At 32.9% G+C, this 21,526-nt stretch overlaps 1 long non-coding RNA gene and 6 pseudogenes across 3 annotated transcripts; 1 reads left to right on the top strand and 6 right to left on the bottom strand.

The window, feature by feature from the left end:
- Positions 1-157: 157 nt before the first annotated feature.
- LOC143198462 (protein lethal(2)essential for life pseudogene) lies at positions 158-982 on the bottom strand (annotated as a pseudogene). Its single transcript, XR_013006220.1, has one exon. The product of XR_013006220.1 is annotated as a protein lethal(2)essential for life pseudogene (transcript).
- A 3,309-nt stretch (positions 983-4,291) lies between these two features.
- On the bottom strand, positions 4,292-5,098 carry LOC143198466 (protein lethal(2)essential for life pseudogene; annotated as a pseudogene).
- Positions 5,099-7,796: 2,698 nt separating this feature from the next.
- Positions 7,797-8,632, bottom strand: LOC143198464 (protein lethal(2)essential for life pseudogene; annotated as a pseudogene).
- A 1,965-nt stretch (positions 8,633-10,597) lies between these two features.
- Positions 10,598-11,426, bottom strand: LOC143198468 (protein lethal(2)essential for life pseudogene; annotated as a pseudogene).
- A 1,138-nt stretch (positions 11,427-12,564) lies between these two features.
- On the top strand, positions 12,565-20,932 carry LOC143198470 (uncharacterized). Its single transcript, XR_013006223.1, has 3 exons — positions 12,565-12,697; positions 12,788-12,909; positions 20,845-20,932. It is a non-coding gene; the product is annotated as an uncharacterized LOC143198470 (long non-coding RNA).
- LOC143198463 (protein lethal(2)essential for life pseudogene) lies at positions 13,350-14,184 on the bottom strand (annotated as a pseudogene). The gene has a single exon (XR_013006221.1). The product of XR_013006221.1 is annotated as a protein lethal(2)essential for life pseudogene (transcript).
- On the bottom strand, positions 18,463-19,293 carry LOC143198461 (protein lethal(2)essential for life pseudogene; annotated as a pseudogene).
- Positions 20,933-21,526: the final 594 nt, after the last annotated feature.

The following is a 21,526-nucleotide window of genomic DNA, read 5'->3' on the forward strand; positions in this document are numbered from 1 at the left end:
AAGAAAATGCAATATATCTAAAATCTCTCTAGGGGGATGTAAAAATTAATTCTCAGTGAACAGTCAACAAAAAATGATGAATAAGAAAATATTATTTGGGAGAAATGTATAAATGAAAATGTTCCTTGAAATAAAATATTAAATAATACACAACAAAAAAATATTAAACCACGAACTTTATTTTATCATTAGTAAATATTACATTTAGGAATGTTCGATGAAAATAACACTTTCATTAATATTAATTATATAGTAATTTTTATCAGCCTTTAGATTAAAGTTAATACAGGAAAATATAAAAACATCAAAGAATGTTTGATATTAATGCTGTTTACTTTTGCTGTTCGACAGCCTGTTGCTTGGCCGGTTCTCCTGTTTGGGTGATTGGAATTGTTTTGTGTTCTACATCAGTCTTTTGTATTGTTGGTGCCGTGATGGTAAGAACTCCGTCGGAGGAGAGTTTGGATTCTATCTTGGCCACGTCGCAATTTTTCGGCATGACGTATTTACGGACAAAGTGCCTTGAAATGAAACCGTGTTCGTCCTCTTGCTCTTCGTGCTTGCCCTCGATGGTCAGGACGTCGTCGCTTACCTTAACGCTGATTTCTTCCGGCTTGAACTGCTGCACGTCCAAAAACGCCTGGAATTTATCTTTGTCGATGCTGACAGTGGAGCCGGTATCTTTTTGAGAATTATTCGCTCTCCAGTTTCTTAAATAGCCTGCCGGTGTTCTCGTAAAAACCCTATTGTTGACCGTCAGAGGCTGTAAAAAATCCTCCGGCTCAAATCCCAATCCGAAATGTTGGTCCAATATTCTTGGCGGGCGGGAAAACGCCCGGCATTCCTCAGGATCGGCGAACAATAGCGGAATTAGAGGCATTTGGTTTTAATTGTTTCACTTGAATATAAACAAAAACACACAGTTCAAGTCACCTTAACCACAAAATCTCGATTTGAACTAACGAGTCCGGAGACGAATTACCGTTTATATATAAAAGCGTGGAACGCTCGAGAATACGCTGGAGAATTGGCGATATTACAGGACACTGTATGATGTCCGCGCAACTGTTCATCGAATCAGTATAGTGTAGGTGATAAAGAAATTAGTAATTCTTCATATAAAACACAAATAGTCACTAATTTTGATAAGAATAACAGATATTGGCCACTTCAGGTATACTTCAATGATATAATAATAATTTTTGACATAATTATTTATTATTTTACCTGATATCAATTAAAAGCTTATTTATTTTATTTAAGTTTTATAAATATACACCAGAAGAACGAGCAGAAATAGTGACAATATTTATTGAAAATGATGGTTCCATTATTGCCACTCAGCGGAAATTACATCACACAGCACAACAGTTAAAGCGAAACTGAGCTAAACGTCACATAACCAAGATGGCGCACAATCAAAAAGGTAGCAGGACTTTTGTCCCACCTGTTATTTACTACATTTAAAATTTCTACACAACGCATATTTTATTTGCAAAATATTTATTGATTTTGTTGTTACATTTCTGGTAGGCAGAATCTGGCAAAACGCGTCTTTATCCTTAAAATATATGGATTCTTCTAAAAATCACATTTTTATATATTTTGTGCAATGTTCTTTAAAGCGTTCGAAAAAAGTTGTTCTTCCCTAATATCGGTGAATATCTGTTAAAAATCGTGCATGTGAGACATCTAAAAATAAACGCTGGAATGATTTTTACCTGTTTTTACTCTCACTCTCGCTTTGTATCCCTGTTCAACAAGTCGCCTCTTATTTATCTTAAATAAAATAGTTTTTAAAGTAAAATAATAGCTTTTGCAGCATTGATGTAGTTAAGTAGAGTTCAGGCAAAAGTATCGTAGCTGAAGCTGATAGGTCACAATAAATGGATTAAAGGTACTCAAAGACACCCTAGCCATAAAATATTTGAAGTAAAAAATATTCAAGCTTTGAAAAATATCCATGAAATATAGTCCATGGATTCCTGGGATATACATCAGAGTTCAATTTGTAAGGCCACCTAAGACGCACTGAAGTTACTGTGAATTAACATAGTCTACTAGAATTTGGGCAGAACCTTACAGTTTAAGGTGAACGGCCATCAAAGGCGGATGGTATCTCAGTTTCTTAATCGTAGACTATTGGAAAACCATTCCATAGAGTGACACCATGGAAATTTGGACAGAAACAGTACATTTCGGGCTTACCTTCAAAGGCAAATTGGCGGGCGAAGGTATAGGCGAATAAACCGTTCAGAACTAGATAAAGAAAATATCGCTTACTTAGCTTTAACAGGTCAATTTTCACCCCGGCCTACCATAGTAAAACACACTTTTTTGGAAAAATTAGTTTTTTTATTAAACATAATTCCGTTCAAGGGTGATACACTGATTATAGCGACCCTCCAATTTTTCGATACCATTTTTATTGTACGATTTGTTCTTTGCTTCAAAATAGGTCTCAGTTTCGGCGATCACTTCTTTATTCGACAAACATTTCTTCCCAGCGAGCATTCTTTTGAGATCTGAGAACAGGAAATAGTCGCTGGGGGCCAGATCTGCAGAATACGGTGGATGAAGAAGCAATTGGAAGTCCAATTCATGGATTTTTGCCATTGTTTTCACTGACTTGTGACACGGTGCATTGTCTCAGTTAAGCGCACTTTCTTTTTCTTCAAATGCGACTGTTTTCGGCGATTTCGTTCTTCAAACGGTCCAATAACGCTATGTAATAGTCATTGTTGATAGTTCTTCCTTTTTCAAGGTAGTCAATGAAAATTATTCCAAGTGCATCCCAAAATACAGACGCCGTAACTTTGCCAGCCATCTATGGCGTTTTCCCAGGCTTTGTAAGGGGTTCATCGTGTGCAGTCCACTCGGATGACTGTCGATTGGACTTAAGAGTGAAATGATGGAGCCATGTTTCATCCATTGTCACTTCATCCACATCACATTGGATCAAGAGGAATACTCTTGATCATCTTCAAACACTGTTCCGAATCATCAACTCATACGTTGTTTTTGGTCAAAAGTGAGCTCACGCGGCACCCACTTTGCACAGAGCTTTCTTATACCCATATATTCGTGAATTATATGATGTACACGTTCAGTTGAGATCTTTAGAGTGTCTGCTCTTTCATTCAATTTCAATTTACGGCCTTTCAAAATCATTTTGTTGATTTTTTAAATGTTTTCACCGGTAATAACCTTTTTTGGGCCTCCACTGCGTTCACCATCTTCAGTGCTCATTTCACCACATCTAAACTTAGCATACCAATCCTTGATGGTTGATTTTCCTGGGGCAGTGTCCGGAAACTCGGCATCAAGCCAAGTTTTTCCTTCAACTGTATTTTTCCCTTCAAAAAGCAATATGTTATCAACACGCGAAATTCCTTTTTATCAATTTTTTCACAGTAACAAAAGTTGCTTCACTCAAAATGCTATAATTCACAAACTATTGATCTAACATCTGTCAAATTTATATACGCATCTTTTGAGGGTTAGGGCTAACTAAAAAACATATGGATTTAATTCTTGTAGCGCCATCTATGTGTCAGGCCGGGGACTTTTCAATTGACCTGTTAACTAAATCCTTTACGAAACTCTTAATAAAACTACAGGATTCTACTAAAACTTTTAAAGTTTATTTCCATATATCCTTTTACATGTATCTCATGAATTCTGACTCTGACATATTATGGCGCCAACTCCTAATATTAACACGTTGATGAAAACTGTGGTTGAACTGAACCAATTGCCTCTAACGTGTTTGCTTTGTCATCGACTGAATTTGTCACTTGTCCAGATATGGCCCCTGTTGACTACTGACTATTTGCGCTCTAGAAAAGAATGCTCCAAGGACGAAGACTTTTTTGATTCAAATGAAGAAGGGACTGGTGAATTTGAAGTATATTTTAAAAGCGAAGACGTTTTACAAATCGTTTTAAGAAAAAGTCCAAAAAACACAGGGCCGCTGGGTTGAAAAGTTTGATCACGCTTCTTAATTAATAAACTTTAATTTTGTCTACAACTTATTGTTTTATTGGCTGGGTTCTTGCCCTATTGTGTAACATAGTTTCTTTACTTCCATTTCAATCTTCGTAGCCACTAAAAATCGCCTTTAGTATAAATTCAACAATATCATCAAAGTTTCTCTATTGACAGTATGAATTTCTAATTCTCATAATTTCATTGTCATATAATTTTTTCTGTTTTTTTTATACATTTTTTTAAATTTCTTTATTTACTAAGTGTTAAAGTACCGAAGTACGAATTACTACAAAAGGCAAAGTTTTTGTTAGATAACCAAATTTATTTTCTTCTTAATTACATATTTACAATTAATTAAAACACATGTTTGTACTAGTGCAAAAAATAACTATTACCTAATATTTATCAGTCTTTAAATTTAAATTTAATACAAATAATATTATAATATTATAAAGAAAGTAGTTCATTTTTGCCGTTCGACAGCCTTTTGCTTTACTGGTTCTCCCGTCTGGGTGATTGGAACTGTTTTATGCTCTGCATCGGCCTCTTCCATGGTTGGGGCCGTGATAGTGAGGACTCCATCGGAAGACAACTTGGATTCGATCTTGGCCATGTCGCAGTTCTTCGGAATGACATATTTACGGACAAAGTGCCTCGAAATGAAGCCGTGCTCGTCCTCTTGCTCTTCATGCTTGCCCTCGATGGTCAGGACGTTGTCGTTTACCTTAACGCTGATTTCTTCTGGCATGAATTGCTGCACGTCTAAATTCGCTTGGAATTTGTTTTTATCGATGCTGACAGTCGAGCCAGTATCCTTCTGACAATTATTCGGCCAGCAATTTCTTATATAACCAGTTGGAGTCCTTGATAGAACACTGCAGTTAATTGTCAACGGCTGGAAAAGGTCGTCAGGGTGCAATCCCAATGCGAAATGTTGGTCCAATATTCTTGACGGACAGGAAAACGAGCGGCGTTCCCAAGGATCAGCGAACAATAGCGGAATTAAAGACATTTTGCTTTTATTACTTCACTTAAATATAAAGACTAAAATCAAACCACAGCTTCAAAAAGCCTCTTAACTCGATTTGAACTGGTTAGTTTGGCTGCGAACTACAGTTTATGTATAAACGCGCGGAACGCTCGAGAATATGCTAGAGAATTAGCGATATTACAGGACGCCGTATGAAGTATGCGCAACTGTTCATAGAATAAATAGAGCGTAATTAATGATCATTGTATAATATATAAATAATAACTAATTTTGATAAAATTAACGCATTGATATGGACACGTATTAATTTGGTTGAATTAAACATGAAGTATTTGTAATAGAAGTATTTAATAGTTTAATTAATTACCATTGAAACTACAGGACTATCTTTTAATTAACTATTTGATTTTTCAATTTAAATATTATCCTCTTGAAATGTTTATCAAAATAGGTAACTTCTTTAAAAGATCGAATCAACAAGCTAATCATCAATCAAGAAAACCTAAACAACGTTTCTTTTAAGGGTTAAATTATTGGATGATTTGTTACATCAGCTTGATTAATACTAATCTAGAAGGTTTGGAGAACAGAAAGATTCAGACAATATGAGTATTTGTTAAAATTATAAGAGTTAGTGAATATTTGTTATATTTTCTCTTTTGTAATATACTTTAAAATATGCTCAAAAAATATTTCCTCCATTAGAACGGTGAATATAATAATGACTACAAATTTTTTTGAAGAAATTTCCAATGTTTTGTGTTTAAAGATTAAAAATGTGTATTATCTTGTTAAGGTTGACATATGGTTTCTAAAATTCGACTGGTCTGAATTGTTAATGTCCAGTTTAGTGTTTCACAATCAAATATTTAAGTACCGAATATATGCTGCTCTTAAAATTTCTATCGAATAAAAAAGCAATCCAGTTCAATAAATAGTTGAAAAGTTTTTTTTGTTTTATAACATCTTTATTGGATACGCTTAGTACAATCTTAATTTACAAGTAATTTATTACTACTTTTCCTATGTACTTGGATTAATTCACAAGCAAGACGAGAAAATACATCAATATGTATTCCTCAATTATAAAATTATATAAATTCGTATGGTTTTGTTCACTTCAATCTCCTGACATCTTGCGCGCTGTCCAGCAGTTGTATTGCTTCCACGTTAGTATGATTAATGAATGAATAATCTTCTTTCGTGTTTCAAGGCGAAATCTTGGATAAGTTCGCAAATCCATTTGATTTCCAGGTTAAAGTGCAGTTCCTCGTTGGTTACGTAGCGATAAGTATCGGTCAATCAATCGAAGAATCTTGTTTTGACATCGTTGTATGACTAGTTGATTTGAATTTTTAGTGCAACCCCATATTTGCACCCCATAGGTCCAAATTGGCTTATAACTGTATTATAGATCAACCTCTTTGATTTTAGATCAAGTTGAGAGTATCTTCCGACTAACCAGTATAGTTGTTTTATTTGGGTTCTAATGTGTTTTACTTTTTGTCTAACGTTATGTTTCCAATTTAATCTACCAAGGATACCTGGATCTACCTGGATTCCAAGGTATTTAGCTGATTCTGCTTGAGGAATCGGGCATCCATTGAGTGATATAATTAAGTTTATTATTTCGCCGCAATGCAAAATTAACGTGGACAGATTTGGCGCTATTAAGTTGAATTTTCCAATCTTCCGTCCATTTGTAGATTTTGTCGACTGCCACTTGCCCTTTTTCTATTGCTCTAGGCAGAGATATATCTTTTCTCATAATAATTGTATCGTCAGCAAAGGTTCCAAGTAGTGTTTCTTTTGTTGTTGGAAGTTGAGAAGTAAGAAAATTTTTTTATTGTATTGTAATTATGTAATTAAATCGCCTACAAAACTTTTAGTAAAGTTACAAAATTATTGAAAAACTCTTGAATTTTTTTCCAGGTAAAGCAGTAAACACATCACTCAATAAGTTCTGGCCCCGACATATAAATGACTCAAACTCATAATATTTCTTAACTTAACGTATTAGACCTTTAAAAGACATGATAATTTGGTTATTCGTTTAAAAGTTGCAGTAGTGTTATTGAGGGAAAAGTTTCACCAAGACGAGGGTGCACTATGTCACAAGTTGTTGAAAACAATGAGCGAATGGAAGTCATTACTTCGAATTGTTTTTTGATCGACCGAATACTCTAGATTTTCAGATTGTTTGTAGACTTTATAAGAATGTTCTTAGAAACTAGAAGGTTTGAACCGATTACCGAATTTCAAACTTATTTTGAAAGCAAAGACAAGAAAGACATTGTAAGAAAAAGTCTAAAAATAGAGGCGTGTTCGATTGAATGTATCATTCTTCTTAATAAATAAAGTTTAATTATATCTAACAGTTATTTTTTAGTTTTCTAGCTTTGCCTCATATTTTTTTAAATAGTTTTGTCTAATAATCACATTAGAAACCAGTCGTCCAACAGTCTTCGAATCATCTTCTGCTGAACTTTTGCAACCCTGTATTTCCCGATTTCCATATCCCTCTAAGTACCTAAAATGTCTCTATTGTGTATGCATCTTCTTTACTTAAATAATAAATACAACAACTGCATCAAAGTTTGCCTTGTCTATATATATTTTTAATTGTAATTTTTTTAATTCATGGAAAAATGATTTAGTCCATCATGTATAACTTTTTAATCCATATTTCCTCTTTTCCATCACAATTTAATTTTCATTTCTCTCTTTCCTGTAAATATTTGTAGGTTTCTTAAGTTTTCCGTAGTCTTTTTCAATCAAATCTGCATGGGGTTAAAGTACTGAGGCATTTTAAAGCTTTTTTATTACATGAAAATATTTATTTTATTCTTAAAAAATTACATATTTACAATAAAATAATACATCATCTTTGTACTAATGAAAAAACTAACTAAAAATAATTATTACCGGATATTTATCAGCCTTTGAATCAAAATTAATATAAATAATATAAAAGTATTATAGAAATATTTAAAAAATGTTATTTTAATACTGTTCACTTTTGCTGTTCGACAGTTTGCTGCTTTATTGGTTCTCCCGTTTGGGTGATCGGAATTGTTTTGTGCTCTACATCGGTTTCTTCTTTTGTTGGGGCCGTGATAGTGAGGACTCCGTCAGAAGATAGCTTGGATTCAATCCTAGATATGTCGCAGTTCTTCGGCATGATATATTTACGGACGAAGTGCCTCGAAATGAAACCGTGTTCGTCCTCTTGCTCTTCGTGCTTGCCCTCAATGGTCAGGACGTTGTCGTTTACCTTAACGCTGATCTCTTCCGGTTTGAACTGCTGCACGTCCAAATTTGCCTGGAACTTATCTTTGTCGATGTTGACAGACGAGCCGGTATCCTTCTGAGAATTATTCGGCAGCCAGTTTCTTAAATATCCAGCCGGTGTCCTTATCAGAACGCGGTGATTAACTGTCAATGGATGGAAAAGGTCATTAGAGTGCAATCCCAATCCGAAATGTGGGTCTAATATTCTTGACGGGCTGGAAAATGCACGGTATTCCCAAGGATCAGCGAACAATAGCGGAATTAAAGACATTTTCTTTTGATCACTTCACTTGAATATCAAAACTAAAACTAAACCACAGCTTCTTATCTCGATAATATTGATTTGAACTGGCTCGTTCGACTGCGAATTACAGTTTATATATAAAAGCGCGGAACGCTCGAGAATATGCTGGAGAATTGGAGATATTACAGGACACTGTACAATGTACGCACAACAGTTCATAGAATCAATAGAATACAGAAAGAAAAATGAATTATTAGTACCTAGTATACAATATAAATAATGATTAATTTTGATAAAATTAACCTTTTTTATTAGTTTGTATTAATCAGATATAATTAAATATTTAAATAGGCATTTTTAATACAAGCATCAGGTAGTTTTAAAGGAAACTAAATCAATCTGTTTTGATATTAATTTAACACTAATATATTCTGCACAGCTATCTTTTAGTTTACATTTAAAACGTACGTTTATTTTTATTGAGAAGGTACTTAATGTTAATAAATTGGTTATTGTGAAAATTAGTAATAATTTTTAAAAAATATTATAAAATTGATACGTTGTTATCTCAAAAAATGCTAGACAAAGCTAATCTTCACCTTGGACATGGCCTGCTCAATGTTTGCAGTTATCAATGTGACAAGATTACCTCTATATTTATCAACATAGATAATTTTATAAACTTTTTGAAACATCGAATGAACAGGCTTTACAATAAATTAACTAAAGAAAAAATTTAACTAACGTGTTTTATTGGTCAAAACATTTATTGGTTTATTTATGACATGAGGTTGATAATACTAATCTAGAAGGTCTAGAGAACAAAGAGATGTTTTTGTTTTTCTATTTTTAAAGAATATAACAGTTAATGGATTTTCGCAATAGGATATTTTTTACTTCTAGTTAAGTTACATCTTTACCATTCTATTATGCACTTTAAATCGTTCTTTTGCAGCTATATATTTCTCAATTTCGATCTTTTTAAACGTCTAAAAATATTTTAATTTTACATATTACGAAAAGGAATAAGTTTGCTCTGGACCTTCAATAAAGTAAGTAAGATTTCATAAAATGTTGCAGAAGCAATATATTAAACTCTTAAATTCCTTCATCTCAGCCAGGTTGATTAGAACTAAACAAGAAGAAGCTTACTTCAATAAATTCAACAATGAAAGAAACAGAAACAGTGTTTTGGATCTTGCTATATGCTTACTCTATACATGTGACATATTACAAATAGAGAATCTCACTATGGCTACATTTGCTGATAGCATTGCCATGCTTGATGTTAGAGATCATAGCCATAAAGATAACAATATAAATAAGTGAATCCAGACACCTAGAACCAATGTACGCATAAATATGAATAATACTATTATCTCATCAGTAACAACGTTAAGTACCTTGGGATGAATTTTTAAGCAAAGCTTGATTCGAAGGAGTATATCAAAAAGAAAAGATAAGAGCTTGAAATAAAATACAAAAAAATGAATTAGGAAAAAATCTAAATTATTTGTACATAATAAGTTGCTGCTATAGAAGCAAATAGGTAAGAAATAATTAATATAACAGAATTATTTCAGAATAAAGTCCAGAACAGTATTGTGGATGTACCCACCACCACCATCAACTGTCATGAGGAAAGACTCCATTTCCATGTTAACTCTGAAGTGGTAACTTTTGGATGAACACTGAACTAGGAAATATACTCAAGCGAACCAAATCGTGTGATTTTGTATAGCTGTGTGGTGAAGTGTACTAAATGGTAAAAACACTAAAAATGTTACTTTTACTTGTTAAACTTATTTATTAAAGAAATTACATATAATTGCTCTATTTCCCTTTTAATTTCGAGAGCCAGTGTCTTGTCCACAAAAATTTGATTATGATTATGATTTTTCTAATTTCTATTTTAAAAAATGATTTGTCCTTCTCATTTATATCTTTTTATTTCATATATCTCCTCCTTTATCGTCAAATTCTTAACTCATAATTTTATTTCTTACAAATATTTTCAATCATATTTTAATTGTTGGCATCAGTTTAAAAAGTGATGAATTCGTACAAAAGTTAACAAAACCCTTATTGGATGACATTTATTTTGTTATTAATGAATTACACATTTATAAAAAAATTTACAACCATTTTGTACTAATACAATAGTAAAAATAATTATCGTCTAATATTAATCAGTCTTTAAATTTAAGTTAATATAAAAAATGCAAGTAATATAATTTTTAAAGTTTTCTAATATTAATACTGTTCACTTCTACTGTTCAACAGCAGGTGTCTTGGCTGGTTCTCCAGTTTGGATAATTGGAATTGCTTTATGCCCTACCTCGGTCTCTTTCATGGTTGGAGCCGTGATGGTGAGAATTCCGTCGGAAGACAGCTTGGATTCAAACCTAGATATGTCGCAGTTCCTCGGAATGATATATTTACGGACGAAGTGCCTCGAAATATATCCGTGCTCGTCCTCCTGCTCTTCATGCTTACCCTCGATGGTCAGGACGTTGTCGTTTACCTTAACGCTGATTTCTTCCGGCTTGAATTGCTGCACGTCCAAATTCGCCTGGAATTTGTTTTTATCGGTGCTGATGGTCGAGCCGGTATCTTTCCGAGTATTATTAGGTTGCCAGGTTCTTAAATAACCAGCCGGAGTCCTTGCTAGAACCCTGTGGTTGACCGTCAGCGGCTGGAAAAGGTCTTCGGGGTGCAATCCCAATCCGAAATGTTGATCCACTATTCTTGACGGTCGAGAAAACGTACGGTATTCCCAGGGATCAGCGAACAATAGTGGAATTAAAGACATTTTGTTTTGATTGTTTCACTTGAATACGAAGATATAAAACACAGCTTCAAGAGATGTCACTTAACTAGCAAACCTCTATTTGAACTGCCGATTTAGGCGGCGAATTACAATTTATATATAAGAGCGCGGAAATCTCGAGAATACACCGGAGAATTGGCGATATTACAGGACGCTATATGATACATCCGCAACTGTTCATCAAATCAATAGAGTATAGAGTGGTAAATGAATTACCAGTTCGTAGTACAGCGTGTTAAATAAAATAAACGTTTTTAACTATTAATACATATAAATATTTGAAAGTAATATTTGTTCTGATGTCAATTAAAACTAACTGCTGGATACTACAGAGTTTTCTTTGGTTTAATTTAAAACATTTATTATCTCCGTTTATTCTGAAACGTAAAAGAACGATCCAAGGCAAGTTGGATTTATTACATTGAATTTGTAAAAATTATTTGTTTTATTTTTTTCCCAATCATTTTTGTTTTTATTTTTTACTATAGGTTATACTTTTATAAGCTATTCCAATATTTACTTTTTTCGATTTACTCATCGAAAGTGAAATTGGAATCTAATAAATTTATCGATGGCGGTTTTTATAAAATGCGTTCTTGATATATTTTTCGTCTGTGATTATTTTTAACTTGTTTTATCGTTATCAAATACTACTACATATTATGTTTATGAAAAGTATCCTGCGTTTCAAATGTTACGTGCCCTATCATTTATTTTAAAAGCAAAATAAACAACTTCAGTTTATAAATTATATTTAATTTGTTAAAATAAACTATAACGTGTCGACTATAAGATAATACTTAAACGATAATTATGATAATTAATGGTTAGTCCTATACTAAATGTTATTCTAAAGTCTATATATAGATCCTAAAATCAGATCGGATGGTGTTATTAAGATTTTAGTCTTCGCACTTCACTATCACATCGCACATTTAGCTGATTAGCGAGCACGTTTGGGTGCACTAACATTCTTTTAAGGTACTTAACAAAAACATTTGGAATTACACACGTTATGGATTCTAGAGGGATATCGCGTTGTATCACGTCATTAGGCAACACTTTGTTTTGGAACCATTTTATTAATGCTATGTTAGACTTACTAGCAGTACCCCATAGGTGGATTCCATATGATCAAATATGTTTGTTTGACCAAGTATTGATTCGTATAGCTATACCTTGTTATATAATGAGAACTTGGATTAGCATCCGATGGATTTCATATAGTTTAAGTCCAAGTTGTTCTCATTTAGCGAGTATGTGCTTCTTCCAGGTTAGACGTCGCTCCAGATGTATACCAAGATATTTAGAACCCCAACTTGGGGAAGTTGACAATTATTAATATTCACTGGTGGGTATGTTATTCTATATAGAATTAATGCTACATAGAAATAATGCTTTCATTGTTTATTAGTTCTATTTTATCAAGGTGTGTTTGTAGGTTCTTTGATGTTGTTATTGGATCTTCGTGAGATGCTAGGATAGATCGTCTGCATATGTTACCACAGTACAGATCGGGTCCAATACACTGCCTTGCGGAACTACTGAATATATTGGATATAGGTCAGTGAGTTCATCGTCTTGTTTTATATTAAAATGTCTATCTGTGAGATAAGCTTTTATTGACTGAAAATGTGGATGAGGAAGGAGTTTCCTTAATTCAACCTGCAACACCGCGTGCCTTATCAAAAGCGAGCAATATCTTTACTTTTTATTTATTTTGTTTACAATTCTTTGCGCTTGTCCAACAGTTCCGTGCTTATAACGAAACCTAAATTGATGTCCTAGAATAATCTTTCTTTTTTCTATTATATTATTGAGCCTCTTTATGTATAATTTCTTAAGAACCTTCGAAATTATCGGTAGTAAATGTTAATAATTTTACACCCTTCTCTCATAATTTTTGTAATATTCTTTCGGTTATTAAATCATATTCGGGAGCTTTTTTACATTTTATTAATATTTAATAGGTTGGTTGGAAGTCGTACAAAAGCAAACAAAACTTTTATCGGATGACAACATTTATTTTGTTATTAATGAATTACACATTTACAATAAATTCTTCAATCATTTTTGTACTAATACTATAAAAATAATTACCGTCTAATATTTATCAGCCTTTAAATTAAAGTTAATATAAAAAATACACAAGTAATATAAAAATACGAAAATTTTTCTAATATTAATACTGTTCACTTTTGCTGTTCAACAGCAGGTTTCTTGACTGGTTCTCCAGTTTGGATAATTGGAATTGCTTTATGCTCTACCTCGGTCTCTTCCATGGTTGGAGCCATGATTGTGAGAATTCCGTCGGAAGACAGCTTGGATTCAATCCTAGATATGTCGCAGTTCTTCGGCATGATATATTTACGGACGAAGTGCCTCGAAATGAATCCGTGCTCGTCCTGCTGCTCTTCATGCTTGCCTTCGATGGTCAGGACGTTGTCGTTTACTTTAACGCTGATTTCTTCCGGCTTGAATTGCTGCACGTCCAAATTCGCCTGGAATTTGTCTTTATCAATGCTGATGGTCGAGCCAGTATCTTTTTGAGTATTGTTTGGCTGCCAGGTTCTTAAATAACCAGCCGGAGTCCTTGCCAGAACCCTGTGGTTGACCGTCAGAGGCTGGAAAAGGTCCTCGGGGTGCAATCCCAAGCCGAAATGTTGATCCACTATTCTTGACGGTCGAGAAAACGTACGGTATTCCCAGGGATCAGCGAACAACAGTGGAATTAAAGACATTTTGTTTTAATTGTTTCACCTGAATATGAAGAAATAAACCACAGCTTCAAGAGATGTCACTTAACTATAAAATCTCGGTTTGAACTGCCAGTTCAGGCGGCGAATTACAATTTATATATAAGTGCGTCGAACGCTCGAGAATACGCCGGAGAATTGGCGATATTACAGGACGCTGTGTGATACATCCGCAACTGTTCATCGAATCAATAGAGTATAGAGTGGTAAATGAATTACCAGTTCGCAGTACAGTTTGTTGAATAAAATAAATGTTTTTAACTATTAATACAAATAAATTTTTAAAAGATATATTTGTTCTGGTGTCATTTAAAAATAACTGCTGGATACTGCAGAGTTTTCTTTTGATTTAATTTAAAATATTTATTAATTATCATCGTTTATACTGAAATATAAAAGAACGATCCAAGGCAAGTTTCCTTTATTACATTGTGTTTGTAAAAGTTATTTATTATGTTTTTTCTCAAATAATGTTTGCTATACGTATAAGGTATAAGGTGCTTAACTCTTTATAAGCTATTCCAAAATTTACTTATTATGAAGTCCGAATATTTTATTGCTATAAAAATCCATCGAAAACGAAATTGGAATCGACTAAATTAATCGATGGCTATTTTTATAAAATGTGTTGATTATTTTTCTTGATACATTTCACTTGACATATTTTTCCTCTGTGATTATTTTTAACTTGTTTTATCATTATCAAATACTACTACATATTATCTATTTAAAATAAACTGTAGCGTGTCAACTATAAGATTAAACGACAATTGCATACTTAGACATAACATAAATTATCCAAAGAAACTTAAAAAAATCCTTGGTCGAAATATTTATTATAACCTGATAGTTTTATTGCGAATTTCCAACAAAAACTGAAATTCTTCTGAGTGTTTTAGGGTGACTTATAATTTATCATAATTATGTTGTCATGGAAATCGTAATCAATTAAACAGTGTTATGGAAACTTATGTAATCTTAGTAAAATATTTTTATTTTTCGGATACACATTTGGAGAAAAAGTTATTATGTATATTATATATACAGCAACAAAACAGCTCAAAGGTAAAACCACAGCATAACTCACCTGCTAAAATAACAGCAATAATATAATTGGGATAGGAGTAATTAAGAAAAGACTGACATTTGCTCTAGAGAAGATTGCTTCATAGAAGAGCTTTAGTAATCCTTTTGAAATTATTGTTACAGTCACACTGTTCAGTCATCATTGACGAATCGATTTTGGGAAAATTTAGTTTATTTACCTTGATATATTCCAGTTCAACTTTTTCGTTTACCTTTTCGTCCCGTTGGTATCACCAAATCGATTTTGTTAGCTGTGACGTATAAGATAAATAATCTAAATAAAATCGAATATGTAAAATCTCATGTGTAAAATGTTTATCTTAATTAGTTAGTCCTATTCTAAATGTTATTCTAAAGTCTATATTACAACTGTCCTATAATTAGATTTAACGTTTTAGTCTAGGCACTTCACTACCACTTTTAAAATACTTCAGGTAAATATTTTGAATTACACTCCTTATGGATTCTGGAGGGATATCGCATTGTATGACATCATTAAACATATAATATGAGAATGGCATGCAACACTTTGTTTTGGAACCGTTGTATGATTGTTATATTAGAATTGCTAGTTGTGCTCCATTGTTGGATTCCATATAGCCAAATATGCTTAAACTTGGATTTGCATCCGATCAGCCAATACATTTGATATAGTTTAAGTCGAAGTTGTTTTCGTTTAGCATATATGTGCTTCTTCCAGGGTAGGCATACCATACCAAGATATTTAGCATCATCTGCTTGGACAAGTTGGCAATTATTGATATGCACCGGTGGGCATGTTCTTCTATGTAGAATTAATGTTACATGTTAGATTTTGTTTCATTTGCTTTAATATGCCATGTCTTCAGTCGCAGTTATATTTTATCAAGGTGTATTTGAAAGTTCTTTGGTGCTGTTATTGTATCTTCATGAGGCGACTTTTCTAAGATATCTGTGTCGTCTACATATGATGCTACAGTAGTTATTTTTGTGGTTGGTAGATTGGCTGTATATAGGAGATACAGTATTGAACTTTGGAACATATTGGATGTATTTCAGTGATTTCGCTTTGTTCTATAGTGAAATATCTATTTGTAAGATAAGATTTTAGTAACTGAAAGTGTATATGAGGGAAGAACTTCTTTAATTTAACCTGCAATTCTGTGTGCCATTGTTTGTCAAAAGCCTGATATATGTCCAGAAATGCAGCCGAACAATATCTTTAGGCATTTAAGCCTATATTTATTTTGTTTAGAATACTATAATACCGTGCTTATTCCTAAACAAAAATTGTATTCTTTTTTGTATTATTAATTCCCTTTATGGATAATTTCTCAAGAATCTTTGAGATTATCGGTAGTTAACTTATAGGCCTGTAGGAGGTAACATCTTCTGGTGTTTGTCCTGGTTTAAGAATCATTATGTTTGCTACTTTCCAAATACTAGGAAAATAATTCATTCGTAGTATTGCTTTAAATATAAATCTTAATAATTCTACACCCTTATCTGATAGTTCTTGTAATATTCTTCCAGTTACTAAATCATTTCCGGGAGCTTTTTTAACTCTCACATTATTGTTTAACATCTCTGTGTTTTTTTTTATCATGTGTCAGGTTACTTTGAAATAGCGAATTTAGAAGTCTAATAATTATTTTCGTCCCTGGATAGTTCAGACCTGGAAGGCTTAAATACATTATTTTCATAATTCAACCCTTGAACTCCCGGGTTTTGTTCATTTTGAATCAACCCTTTTAGCTATTTTAGCCCTTTATTGAATTTTCTTTTGTTTTATACAATTCTTACTTATTGCCAATTCTTTCGTAACCTCACTTCTTCTGCTATTTTTTGATGAATTACACATGATATATGTATGTTTTACTTGTAGACATTTTATTGTTAGGAGTCGCGTATCATGATGCCTCCTGTATACTCTTTGTAAAGTTTATTTCTCCTGTTTCTGTATCAATTTCTGAATTAATGGTACATTTAAAAAGATTATTCTGTCAATTTTGTTCTCTAAATAGTGACCAGATAGTTCTATTATTACACAGAGAGGTGGTTTATCTTAGATGATAATCTTTAAAACTGTTATACTTACTGGCGAATGGCCAGAAGATAGATTGACATTATATAGATTCTGTCCGACATTTACTTGTATTAATATTTTTTTGTAACATAACAATCTATAGTATCGGGTTTTTTGTTTCTATCTGATGATCAATATGTCGGTTAAGTTATCTATCTTTATTGCTTTAAGTAGTTATTTACCCATTGAACCTGTAATTTAAAAATTAATCTTATTTTTAGAATTGGAATCTAGTCTATTGACTGAATGGTTCAACGATTCAGCAGCAGTTATTTGTCATCATTGCCATTTTGTCATTTTAAATACATTGTAGTTACAAATCCAAAAAGAGCAAAAATTAGTTTGAAAAATGAATAAGTAGGCAAGCGATTTACCGAAATCAACCATGGTAGATCAAGAGATATCTACATCACACATTTTGAATTTCAAAGTTGACATATCAGTTTTATTGCCTCAAAATATCAATCAGCTTTAAATCACGTAGTGGTACACATCAAGGCGAAAATAAAGACATACTATTTCCAAAAAATGGGATGTGAATTTTGAAAAAGAATTCGTCTCTATGCTTATGTTATGTGTAGAAGGAAAAAATAAAAATGTAGCTCTACAGTTACAAAAAACTGGACCTACTGTTTAACGTGGGCTCCGAACCACGGTCTTCATTAAGCCTACCGACTTGCCAACTTGTGATCAACTTAGAGACCATCCCAGAAGAGATCCGGTCTTACCTACACGCGACTTGGATGGTTATTCCTTGTCGGATTTTCCACTGTTGCCTATAAAAACATTTACAATTATAATCACAAACATAAAGTACATCCATGCCCCGGCAGGACTCGAACTGGCAACTATCGCAACAGTAGGAGGACCGTCCTGCCGCCTTGACCACTACGCCAACCAAGGCGGCAGAAAACAATTTATTTCTTTCGTTGTAGAAATATTTGGTAACATGAATAAGAATACTTTTATTAGCAATCTTAATAATTAACATAAAATTGAGCCAAAAAGAACTTTATTATTAATTAGCAATAAAATATCATTGATGTGGTATATATTTAGTAACCAGCTTCATTTGCTTCAACTTGATTTACTAATATAGGAATAAAAAAAACTTTTTAATATCTCATATTTTATTATAATTCAGATATTTTTTCAGAATACAAAATTATAATAAGAAAATTATAATTACTTACTAAAATAGTATAATAATTATTGCAATAATTAAAAAATTTATTTTATATTTTATAAATAATATATCCACGATAAATTTTAACAATACTTAGACGAATACCAATGGTTCACTAACATTTATCAGCCTTTAATCAGATTAAAGTTAACACAAAAAAATACAAGTGATTAAAAAACACGAAAGAATGTTTGGTATTAATACTGTTTACTTCTTCTGTTCGACGGCCTGTTGCTTGACCGGCTCTCCGGTCTGGGTAATCGGAATTGTCTTATGTTCTACATCAGCCTTTTCTATAGTTGGGGCCATGATGGTGAGGACTCCATCGGAGGAGAGTTTGGATTCGATCTTGGACATGTCGTAGTTCTTCGGCATGACGTATTTACGGACGAAGTGCCTCGAAATGAAGCCGTGCTCGTCCTCTTGCTCCTCGTGCTTGCCCTCGATGGTCAGGACGTTGTCCTTTACCTTAACATTGATTTCTTCCGGTTTGAATTGCTGCACGTCCAAATTCGCCTGGAACTTGTCTTTATCGATGTTAACGGTCGAGCCTGTGTCCTGCAGAGAATTAGTCGCTCGCCAGTTCCTTATATAACCAGCCGGTGTCCTTGTCAGGAGCCTGTTGTTGACAGTGAGCGGTTGGAAAAAGTCCTCCGGGTGCAATCCCAATCCGAAATGTTGATCCAGCATTCTTGACGGGCGGGAAAACGCACGGGTTTCCCAAGGATCAGCGAACAGCAGCGGAATTAAAGACATTTTCTTTTTATTGCTTCACTTGTATATAAAGAATCAAACCACACAACTTCAAGAGAAGTTTCTTAACTCGGGAATCTTGATTTGAACTGACGATTGCGATGGACAATTGCAGTTTATATATAGAAGTGGGGAGCGCTCGAGAATTCGCTAGGGGGGTTGTCGATAATGCAGGACGCTGTATGATATGTTCATAGAATCGCAACTGTTCATAGAATCAATATAGTTCAGGGATATCAATATAGTTATTTGGAGATATTTAAGCTAGTCAGTGGATAAAAATACATTTATTAGCATTTGAATATTTAATTACAGTTATTATTTACTTATATTTATTACTGGGGATTTTTTACGAGTGTAGGATACGATGGAAACGACTGAATTCATTTAGGTTCTTACTTTTAAAGTAGGAAAGGCTAAGATAATAAAGATTTTTGTTTCCTGAGAAACATTTTATTAAAAAAAACATCATCAAAATAAAAATATAATGTATTGGTAAGAATCATTTTTGGCGTATTTTTATAGTAAAAGTAAAAATTTCAGCTTATAACTACCTTAAAAATTAATATATATTTTTTTAAATATATTTTAAAGTCTCCTTTTACCAACTATGGGTTTATCTGGATTGGATCTACAGTTTAACGTGGGCCCCGAATCACGGTCCTCAGCATTAAGCCTACCGACTGGCGAGTGATCAACTTTAGAAATCATTCCAAAAGACATCCGATCTTACCCAGCCTGGTTACTGGCGTGACTGGGATCATTTTCCTTGTCGGATTTTACACTCTTGCCTAGGACAATCACAAATTTACGACCATGCCCCAGCAGGATTCGAACCCGCGGCTGTCGCAACAAAAAATTAAACATCGCAATATTAAACTGTAATAGTTAAACCTCGCCATGACGTGTAGTGATTCAGAAAATATAAATTATCAAGTTTTATTTTTGGGAAAAATAGAATTTACGTGTTACCAAAATAAAATAATTTAATTAAATACAAGATTCGGTATAGACTTAACTAACCTTTATTTTTTCTTTTTAACGAATATATATAATTGATATATATATAGATATATTGTACAAGTTATTTTGTATATACGTCATCTAAATGTGATATGTTAAAATGTCGCATTATTCATTGTCAATTTATGCCATATGAACTCTGAGTTTTAGTCTTAGAATGGAGAAATATAGAAGTGAAAGTTATATGGGCCGATCGGGTCCCACGTTGAAGCTATTCGGAATCCACGTTATCCGGCCAAAGGTATATAAAAAATGCAACAGCTATATGCGCCTTTCTCTTTCCTTCCGCTTCGATATAAACAACATTAACCTAAGAAAGTTAAGGGTTTTTCTATGGTTAAGGGCCATTTTTTGGTGATATAATTTCTGCTGTTTATTTGCTACAACTTTTAACGTATGAATTTTTGTAATTAACAATTTTCATTATTCTAGATTATTCTGTGTATGTAAGTTTATTAGTATATAAAATGAAAAATAATTTATTTTTAACTTTGTTGTAAACAGCTTACTGAACATATTTGCTGATATAATGATTTTCTTATATTTCCTGAAATTTGCAACTCTTAAAGCAATTTTAAGATTACCGATTGTTGATATATTAACTAGTTATTATTTAGGTAACTTTTTAGGAAGCCATGTCGCTGAAAAATATTTCGTTTAGTTTAAAAACTAAACAAAAGTGTTGTGTTCCGGAAGGTGCAGCCGCAAATAGAATGCATGATTTTCCAAAGGATCCTGCTCTAGTCCATATATGGCTTTTAAAAGTTAATAACAAAAACCTTAAGGGAATCTCTTATGACCTCTTAAATAGGTCCAGGAAAGTTTGTAGTTGTGAAAATGTAAAAGTGAAAATAATGTAAATGTTTTAAATATGAAGACTATAAAGCAAAATGTGGAAAGCCATGGCTGAAATATATTGTGATTCCTACTTGTAATTTAAATAGTAAGAATTTCGTTATGACTTATTGGATTGAAATAATTAAGCAGTATTTATTAACAGATCCTTTACCTTTGCCACAAGGGAAGGAAAATATGCCGCCAGTGGCAATATCAGATGAGACTGTTAAGGCTGATCCTTCAACCTCTGGTAGCTATATAGAAGGCCCCAAAAAGGCTTAGAAGTAAGATTATAATAAGAAACTAATATTTATTGTTAGAAAATGGAGATCTTAACATGAAATCAGATTACATTTACAACATATTCCTTCACAGATTATTTACAAACAATTCAGTCTATCGCTTTAGCTTCTCCCAGAAAAGTACCATACTGTTCAAAAGATTCTACAAAAAAAAGTAAGTGCTATTAGAGTA

This window comes from Rhynchophorus ferrugineus, unplaced genomic scaffold, assembly GCF_030347505.1.
Source record: "Rhynchophorus ferrugineus isolate W39M unplaced genomic scaffold, kcgeb_rfMv2 rfM6, whole genome shotgun sequence".
Lineage (NCBI taxonomy): Eukaryota > Metazoa > Arthropoda > Insecta > Coleoptera > Curculionidae > Rhynchophorus > Rhynchophorus ferrugineus.